Genomic DNA, 9,503 nt, shown 5'->3' with positions numbered 1-9,503 from the left:
GGTGGGGTAGAGAGAGAGGCTGCTGTGGGGAAAGTCTTCTATGTGCTGGGCTGCTGCTAGGTGTGGTGCCAAGCATGAGGAGCTGTCGGATGGCAGCTGCAGCAGGAACGGGGCTTCAGATAAGTGCAGTACTGTGACTATGTGATATTATGTGTAATGACACTGCTACTGTGGGCATAATGTGTGCCACTACTACTGCGGGCTATGTGTAAGGGGCACTATTACTTTGGGCATTACGTGTGGCATTAATACTTTGGGTGTTATGGATAAGGGGCACTACTACTGTGGGCATTGTGTGGCACTGCTTTATTGCTAAGTTTAGCTGTGGTCTATGTGTAAGGGGTACGTCTACTGAGGGTGTTATGTGAAAGGGATACTACCACTGTTACTGAGAGGGGGGCAGGTACTGATGGAGGAGCCTGGGTCCTCTGTTGTCATACTGCGCCCCTTACCTGTCGGCAACAGCAGCTTTATTCTCCAGCCAGCACGTGCTGCTGTGTGCTGGCTGGGCTTAGCAGCAGCAGGCTCTTCTGCCTGTGCAAGGGGGTAGGAGGGGAGTGATCACAGTGATCATGCCACCCCCCTCTGGATTGCCCAGTGCTGAAAATACTTTTTTACAATTAATTATTAGAAGGAGGCATGGCCACACCTCCCGCAATTGTGCCATACCCTCAAAAAAGTACCTGGGATCGCCACAGCTCTCTACACCCCTGGGCACTACTACTGTGGGCATCATGTGGAATGGGCACTACTACTGTGGATGTTATGTGCAGTAATGGACACTACTGTGGTCATTGTGTATAAGGGGGACTACTATTGTGTTGCATAATGTGTACAAAGGATACTACTGTGTAGCTAACGTGACTATGGGGACTACTATGTGGTGTAATATGAATCAGGGGCACTACATACAGTGTAATGTGAATAAGCTTGTGTTACTGTGTGTCGTAATTTGAATTGGGGGTACTACTGTGTGGCCATGCCACACAATAGTACCCCTAATTCAAATAATCCCACACCAATCCTTGTGAGACCACACCCCTTCTTTTGCGGGCATGCGCTACCCCTTTATTACATATGGAAGGGAGGGCGCAAATGTATAATTTGCAGGAGGGTGCTGAACACCCTAGCACCAACCCTGTGTGCATCTACTGTACATTTAGAGGTTGGTGGATACTTCAGAAAATTATCTTAATGATCGCAATAGAAGTTCATCAAACAGTTTCCAATTTCCAATTTTTTTTCTACCTTTATGGCCACATTTCCATCTTTAGCTTTATTATGGTTTAAATGGATCATCAGTGCAAGCAAATAATAAAAATGTCTTTGTTACAAACATAAAAGCACTTTACACTTTCCTAAATTATCTTAGATGTATATTATGTGCAACAACAGGGAAATATAACTTTTTTTACATTCTGTTTATGAATACTGTAATATTTTGTATAAGTCTTCTGACTAATAATGTTTTACATAAGATTACATATATAGTAGACTCTACAAAAGAAAACATAAAAAGTTAGGGAAAGAGGAATAAATTAGGGTAACTTGGCAATAGATTCCAAGTTAGTAAATTAAGATTCCAAAATGTATGTTTATGAGTATTAAATGGAATTAATGTATTCACAAAAGAAAATAAGGAAAAAATCAAGAGCTGAATAGAGGAAGAAAACTGTAACATTAAGTATAGACTGGCATAGAAAGTGGAGTCCATCATTTGTGTTTGCATTAGAAAACTGTTAAAAATTGTTTTCTGTGGCCTTTTGAGAGGAGAGGAACCTTATTATTATCTACTATCACAAATATGAAGCATTGTGGTGGGATCAGCATGATTTAGAACTGCTTTGTAGCCTCAAACCTATAAAGATTGCATTAACTTAAAGAATAAGAATTTATGAAAATCCAAAACACCAGTTTAAATATTGCACACTCTTTTTATGTTTTTAATGTATGTAACATTAACAACTCTCACATTGAGGTACAAACTAAAAAGTAAAAAAAAATGGGCATACAGGGCAATATAAGAATTACATAAAATTGGGCATACAGGGCAATATAAGAATTACATAAAATTGGGAATACAGGGCAATATAAGAATTGCATGATAGGAACAGTTACACAACGGGGGACACGTACTGTAGGAATGTGAATACATAAATGAGCATGTATGTATCTGCAGGGAACTATATCTTGGCTCAAAACAACTATTTCACAAGATGACCATTGCTGCAAGTCCAACTACTTGGCCAGTATGGGCAGATCTTGTTAAGAACCACTTAAGAGGTGTTTCCTGTTACCCTATTACTTTATAGTGACATATCTAGCTGCCTATTGATGCCCTGAATACCTTGAGCATGGACCATCATTCCAATACATAAATAAAAAATGTGTTGTGCTATAAGATTTGAATAATATAGTATCAAGGGTACTATAATGGAAACTACTGAGGAGGAAAGAGATTTAGGAGTCACTATTTCAAGTGACTTGAAGGCAGGAAAGCAATGCAACAAAGCAATGAGAAAGGCAAGTCAGATGCTTGGTTGCATAGGGAGAGGAATCAGTAGCAGGAAAAAAGAAGTGATAATGCCACTGTATAGGTCATTGGTACGGCCCCATCTGGAATACTGTGTCCAGTTTTGGAGACCCTATCTCCAGAAGGATATAAATACATTAGAGAGTGTACAAAAAAGGGCAACTAAAATGGTGCATGGCCTACATCACAAAACTTACCCGGAAAGGCTAAAAGATCTTAACATGTATAGTTTGGAGGAGAGAAGGGAAAGGGGGGACATGATATAAACTTTCAAATATATCAAGGGTCTTAACAAAGTTCAGGAGGGAAACATTCTTCAAAGGAAAAGAAGTATTAGAACTCGAGGGCATACATTGAGACTGGAGGGGGGGAGGTTCAGGGGAAATTTAAGGAAAAATTACTTCACAGAAAGGGTAGTGGATAAGTGGAATAGCCTCCCATCAGAGGTGGTAGAGGCTAAGACTGTAGGGCAATTTAAACATGCTTGGGACAGGCATATGAATATCCTTACAAAGAATTAAGGTTAAAAAAGGGTTGAAATTGCCTAAAGGATAAAATAAAAAAGGGGCAGACTAGATGGGCCAAGTGGTTCTTATCTGCCGTCAAATTCTATGTTTCTATGTTTCTATCCAGTTAGAGCCACAGATTAGAGAACTGTGCAAACTTCTCACATGAGAGGGTCATCAATAAAAAATGTATCACATAGATGAGTGCATCTGAAGCATTGGTGTTACCAGAAAAATGTCAGGATCAGGGTGTAACAAGGTGAATCTAACATTAGACAAAATTCACATATTTTATCTTGTATTGCAAGTAAGAGAGTTTTAAGAAAGTTTACTAAAGCATCAGACACTCGGATTTCAAAATACAGTGTATCTGTGTTTTCTACCCCTCTCAGTTCCTAGCCAGACAACACACGCTTGCCACTGAAACCTTTGAAATTTCATGCAATTGCATAATGCTGGGGAGTAGCCAGTAAAGCAGATTATCATGAAAATGGGGAACAATGTGTATATATATGTATATATATATATATATATATATATAACGGTAACAATGAGCGCGGCACTGGGAGACGTGAACAGCAATGTGAAAAAAAAATCAAGTGCTTTTATTCAGTCAATCTACGTTTCGGGGACGCAGCCCCTTCGTCAGGGTTGAGTATCCCATATCCAAATATCCGAAATACGGAATATTCCGAAATACGGACTTTTTTGAGCGAGAGTGAGATAGTGAAACTTTTGTTTTCTGATGGCTCAATGTACACAAACTTTGTTTAATACACACAGTTATTAAAAATATTGTATTAAATGACCTTCAGACTGTGTATGTAAGGTGTATATGAAACATAAATGAATTGTGTGAATATAGACACACTTTGTTTAATGCACAAAGTTATAAAAAATATTGGCTAAAATTATCTTCAGACTGTGTGTATAAGGTGTATATAAAACATAAATGCATTCTGTGCTTAAATTTAGGTCCCATTGCCACGATATCTCATTATGGTAGGCAATTATTCCAAAATACGGAAAAATCCCATATCCAAAATACCTCTGGTCCCAAGCATTTTGGATAAGGGAGACTCAACCTGTATATACGGGATACCGGCACTCATTCGCTTAGTTCCAATATTGCTGCCCTCAGGTAACAAATCACAAATTCACTCACGGCGGCACTCCAAATAAAGAGACAGTAATGCACTGCTATAAAGCAACGTTTCAGAGCTTTATTGCGCTTTTGTCAAGCATAAAACACAACTAAGACACTCACCATATTTATGCAAAATCTCCCCCATCACCATGCTGACGCCAGTACTCACTTCCGGTCAAACATCCTGGACTGTGGGAAATTACGTCATTCAACCAAAAAGGCAATAAAGCACTGAAACGTTGCTTTATAGCAGTACATCACTGTCTCTTTATTTGGAGTGCCGCCGTGAGTGAGTGAATATATATATATATATATATATATATATATAAAAACAAAATTCCCAAGTGCGCTATATAGGAACATCTTTACGGTAATTCTTCCAATGTTGTTTCCATAGGTGTAAGTTGGATATTGGAGAAAGTTTGTGACCGGGATGAAAAATAAGAAAAAATTGTTTTAAAATTTATGAAAAAATTATTTTCAAAGGACTGATGTCCAGAATTTATGAAGAATGGTATATAGATGGTATGAGAAATTGAAAAAGTAAGGTGAGTACCTACCAAATATAGATGACAGGTTTACTTGTCATAAGTGAGTTTAAATGTAGAAAATCACAACCTAAAATTGTGGATAGAGTATATATTTAATAGATGTGTTTAACCTACTTGATTTATTCTTACTTAAGTAGCTATAAAGTGAAGTGATTAATTCTAAAGATATAGGAGCATACCTTAAATATAAGGATAGTAAAATCTTCTATATTAGCTCCTGGAGGGGGCTTATTATAGATGAAAATTTCCACAGGCTGCCTAATGGGGGAAAAAAAAATATGAAGGGTCTGATGACCATATTGCAGAAATGTATAACGAAATACATAGTGTATTACGTTTTATTATATAGTGAAGACAAAAAATGAAAAACATACCTTAAAAATAATTAAAAGAACTCTATTTAGGGAGTTCCTTATTTAAGACAAAAGGATCAGCTGCGCAATATATCAGGGAAAAAAGCAATAAACGATATGAGAGCCGATGTATATACTATAAATTTATTAAACATAAATGTAAGATAATTGATTAATAATCAAGATGCAACAATAAAATGTTATAAAAAAAGCACACCTCAAATAAATGTATCCATTTAAAAGGAGTAACAATTATATTGGTTCTCTAAATAAAAGTCCACACATAGTATGAAATTCAGCTGGTATTCAGAGTAATGAGTGACAAGTATACTCAGGAGGATGACCGTAGGCAGAATATTGGAGATGCAATGAGAGGTCAGTTGGATATATGTCCCATAATACCAAAGGTGGGTTGAGCCAATATTAACACAGCGTTGGTACCTCTCCTTGTGTGGGCTGGTCCAGAGCCGAGCGTCCTCAGCGGTGTATCCTGCAGTGCCCACTGGTGCGAATGCCGCAGAGGAGAGGGGGTCGCCAATTCACTGTGTGGAGCCGTTATTTAGTGTAGACGGCTAGCGGGGAAAAACACATCCGTGGCTGCTCTTACGGCCTCTATGAATGGTGTGGATGGCTTACGGGGAGAACAAACCCGTGATAATTTGTAGAGCTACTTGCTGAGCTGGATAACCTTAGCAAGGTGTGCTGAAGAAGGCGTGATGACCATATTGCAGAAATGTATAACGAAATACATAGTGTATTACGTTTTATTATATAGTGAAGACAAAAAAATGAAAAACATACCTTAAAAATAATTAAAAGAACTCTATTTAGGGAGTTCCTTATAAAAACTATTGATTGAAGTACTTTTTAAAGATACTGGCAGTTATACATCCATATTTTGGTGGACTGCTTAAAAAAAGGAAAAATTCACATTTGTATCAAAATATCAGAAAAAAGCCCTATGTTATTGATTCTGATCTTTAGCAATGACCAGACATACCTATGGAGAATATCCAGATCTTATAATCAGAATTATTTCAGATTCGGGTGTTTACCCATAAAAATATAATTCTAAAGAAATAAAATTTTTAATGAATGTTAATAAAAGGTGTGTCAGTATACATACCAAAAAGTATAAAGCTGATTTGACAATCACAATGCAATGCACTTCCTCAGTAAAGCTCACAGAACGGATCTTACAAAAATAGAAATATTTCACTTGAAAGGGGGTCAAAAACAGGGTTTACCAACCTCTCAAGTAGAGAACTATGCACAGCACAGACAGCGCTACTAAATAAGGGACTTAAATTTGCACATGACTAACATGCAGATAAGTTCGAATTATTTATTGATCTAAACAAATACATCAGGTCACTTACTTTACAATGACATTTTTTGAAACATCCCTCGATACCTTCAGCTTCACAAGAATCTAGAAAACCGCTAGTGGCTCCCCCTTCGAAATTTTATCCGGTGGAATCAAGGGGAAGCAATGTGGACATTTTCTACGAGTCAGTGAAAGACGACTTTAGGGAATTAAAAATAAGAAACAATAAATTTAACTCCAAGTTGAACACAGAAGAAAAAAATGCTCTAAATCTACTCAAAAAGGAGGAAGGAATAATCATTAGAAGTGCAGACAAAGGAGGAGCAGTAGTCCTACAGGACAGAACTGACTACCTCAAAGAAGCATATAATATAATCAATGATGCATCAACTTATATAAAACTCACAGAAGACCCTACAGAGGCCTTCAAGGAGGACCTAAAAGTCCTCATATGATGCACAAAAAAATAATGTATATGCCAAAAAGAACTTGTATATTTATGGGTAGAACATCCGACTACTGCTACTTTCTACCATCTTCCCAAGGTCCATAAAAACTTACAGTTTCCTCCAGGAAGACCCATTATTTCGGGAATTGACTCACTAACCGCTAATCTTTCTCATTTTATCGATCTTCAGCTACAGCCCTATGTCAAAACTTTGCCTTCTTATTTGAGGGACTCTACGAACCTGTTACAGGTACTAGATGGGTATATATGGGACATTGAGGAAAGATGGCTCACAATCGATGTACAAGCATTGTATTCCTCTATTCCCCACACAAAGGGTATTGAAGCAGTGCAGTCTTTCTATTAGCAGACTCCACCAAACCAGAAGTTTAAACAAAGTTCATCTTGAATAGTATAGAATTTATACTTAAACATAAGTATTTTCGATTCGAGGACTCCCACTAACTCCAGCAGCAGGGAACTGCGATGGGGACCAAATTTGCCCCCTCGTATGCAACTCTGCTGATGGGGGTGTGGGAGGAGTCCTTCATTTACGGTTCAAAATTTGAGAGAGCTCATATCAAATTATACCGACGATACATTGATGATCTGATCCTAATATGGAAAGGAGATGAAGACAGTATAGAACAAAATGTCGAATATCTCCAAGTGAATCCTTTCAATTTGAAAGTCACATTTAAAACAAGTACTAATGTGATAGATTACTTAGATCTTAAATTGGAAGGTAGAATAGGGGAGGTAGTTCAAACATCCAGTTTCTTTAAGGAAGTTGACGCAAATAACTTTATTCCAACATCGAGTTGTCATCACCCCAAATGGATTGAAGGAGTCCCCTACTCCCAGTTTCTCAGACTGAGGAGAAACTGTAGTACCCTTAGTGACTTTATGGTTCAAGCAAATATATTAAGGGAGAGTTTTCTAACACGAGGTTATGACCAAATTAAAATTGAAGAAGCCTTACAGAAAGCATACAATATAGATCGGGCAAACCTTTTATCTTCAGACTTGGTTTCAAAAAATAAAAACAAGAGGGATATGAAGAGTAGGCCGTTCATAACCCAATATAATAACGAAAATCGTCTAATAACTAAAATATTAGATAAACACTGGCCAATTTTATTAAAAGATCCGATTCTTGGACCTTCACTTCCTCCTAAACCACAAATAGTCTTTAGGAGGGCCAATAACATAAAGAATATTCTAGCACCTAGTACATTGAAACCAATAAAATCCACCATTCAGTTGAAAACTAATTTCCTAATTGAAAAAAACATAGGATGCTTCCCATGCACCCGATGCATATGCTGCAAATATATGGAAAAGTCCACCTTTTCCTGGAAACATGAAAATGGAACCAATTACACATTAAAAGAAAGAGTCAACTGCAATAGTGAATCTGTTATCTACAGAATAACCTGCAGTTGCAGTTTGGCGTATGTTGGAAAAACAAAACGTAACATCAAACTTAGGATTCAGGAACACCTACGAATTATAAAAAATAAATTTACCAACCATAATCTACCACGTCACTTTGCAGAAGTTCACAATTCTAATGTTAAAGATTTTAAATTTACCATATTAGAAATAATACAATTAGGCCCTAGAGGAGGAGATAAAGAACGTATGCTTTCTAGAAGAGAATCCTTCTGGATTTTCACTCTCAACACCCTTCATCCAAACGGTCTCAATGAGAACATCGACATTGTGTCATTCATTTAATTGATAACCTGTGTCTATTCATATTCAGATTACATTTATGATCTACATATGGTAGCATGCAATGATACACAGTTTGGTCTTCATATGTGTATAAGTTCTGATTGTACATAATTTTTTTTTCTATATTATCTGTTATTTGTGGACCATCAACCGAAATGTATCGATATGATATGATTTGTAAAATTGAAGCCTCAAAAATAAAGCAGCTAAATAGATAACCTTTATAGTCCCTATCAGGGATGTATATTACACCAATATGTAGTAATTTGAGATATTATAGATAATTTTCTACCTATGAGAAGTTCATTATATATACAATTTACCGGCCTAGTTATGGGACACATTAATTCACCTTAAGCTAGTAAACTTATTGTCCTAGTTAGGGGACATAGCACATCATATCACTCTTATTTTCACAATTGTTTATCCATGGATTAATTCTATGACACACATACGTTAGCATGTAATGGTATATAGGGTCACAACCAATTTTATAGTTTTAGGCATGTGTTACAACATACATATCCACTATAGGTGGTTTATAATTAATTCTCCAGCCCCACTTATGGGTAATATGAGCAGTGTATATATATACTCTGCATAGTTTCCATCACAAAATAAAGGACCTATACTTTTCTTTAGTATGCCCTCTATATTCCTTCTTTATGGTATTAAGTAATATCAACCACAACGAATTGGACACATAGTGTTTATATAATGTAATGTCCCCTAAAGTTCTATTTTTGGGACTCACAATTAGGCTAAGATACACCATATAATCACACCTAGGGTAGTCAAATAATAATTGTGCATTTATTCCTTATAAGCACGCACCTTTAAAAGAATGATTTCACTTTAAAACATTTAAGTAGGATTCCTGACTATATGTCTACTGTTT

Source organism: Pseudophryne corroboree, chromosome 5 (assembly GCF_028390025.1).
Source record: "Pseudophryne corroboree isolate aPseCor3 chromosome 5, aPseCor3.hap2, whole genome shotgun sequence".
Classification (NCBI taxonomy): domain Eukaryota; kingdom Metazoa; phylum Chordata; class Amphibia; order Anura; family Myobatrachidae; genus Pseudophryne; species Pseudophryne corroboree.
This window is presented reverse-complemented; position numbering follows the sequence as displayed.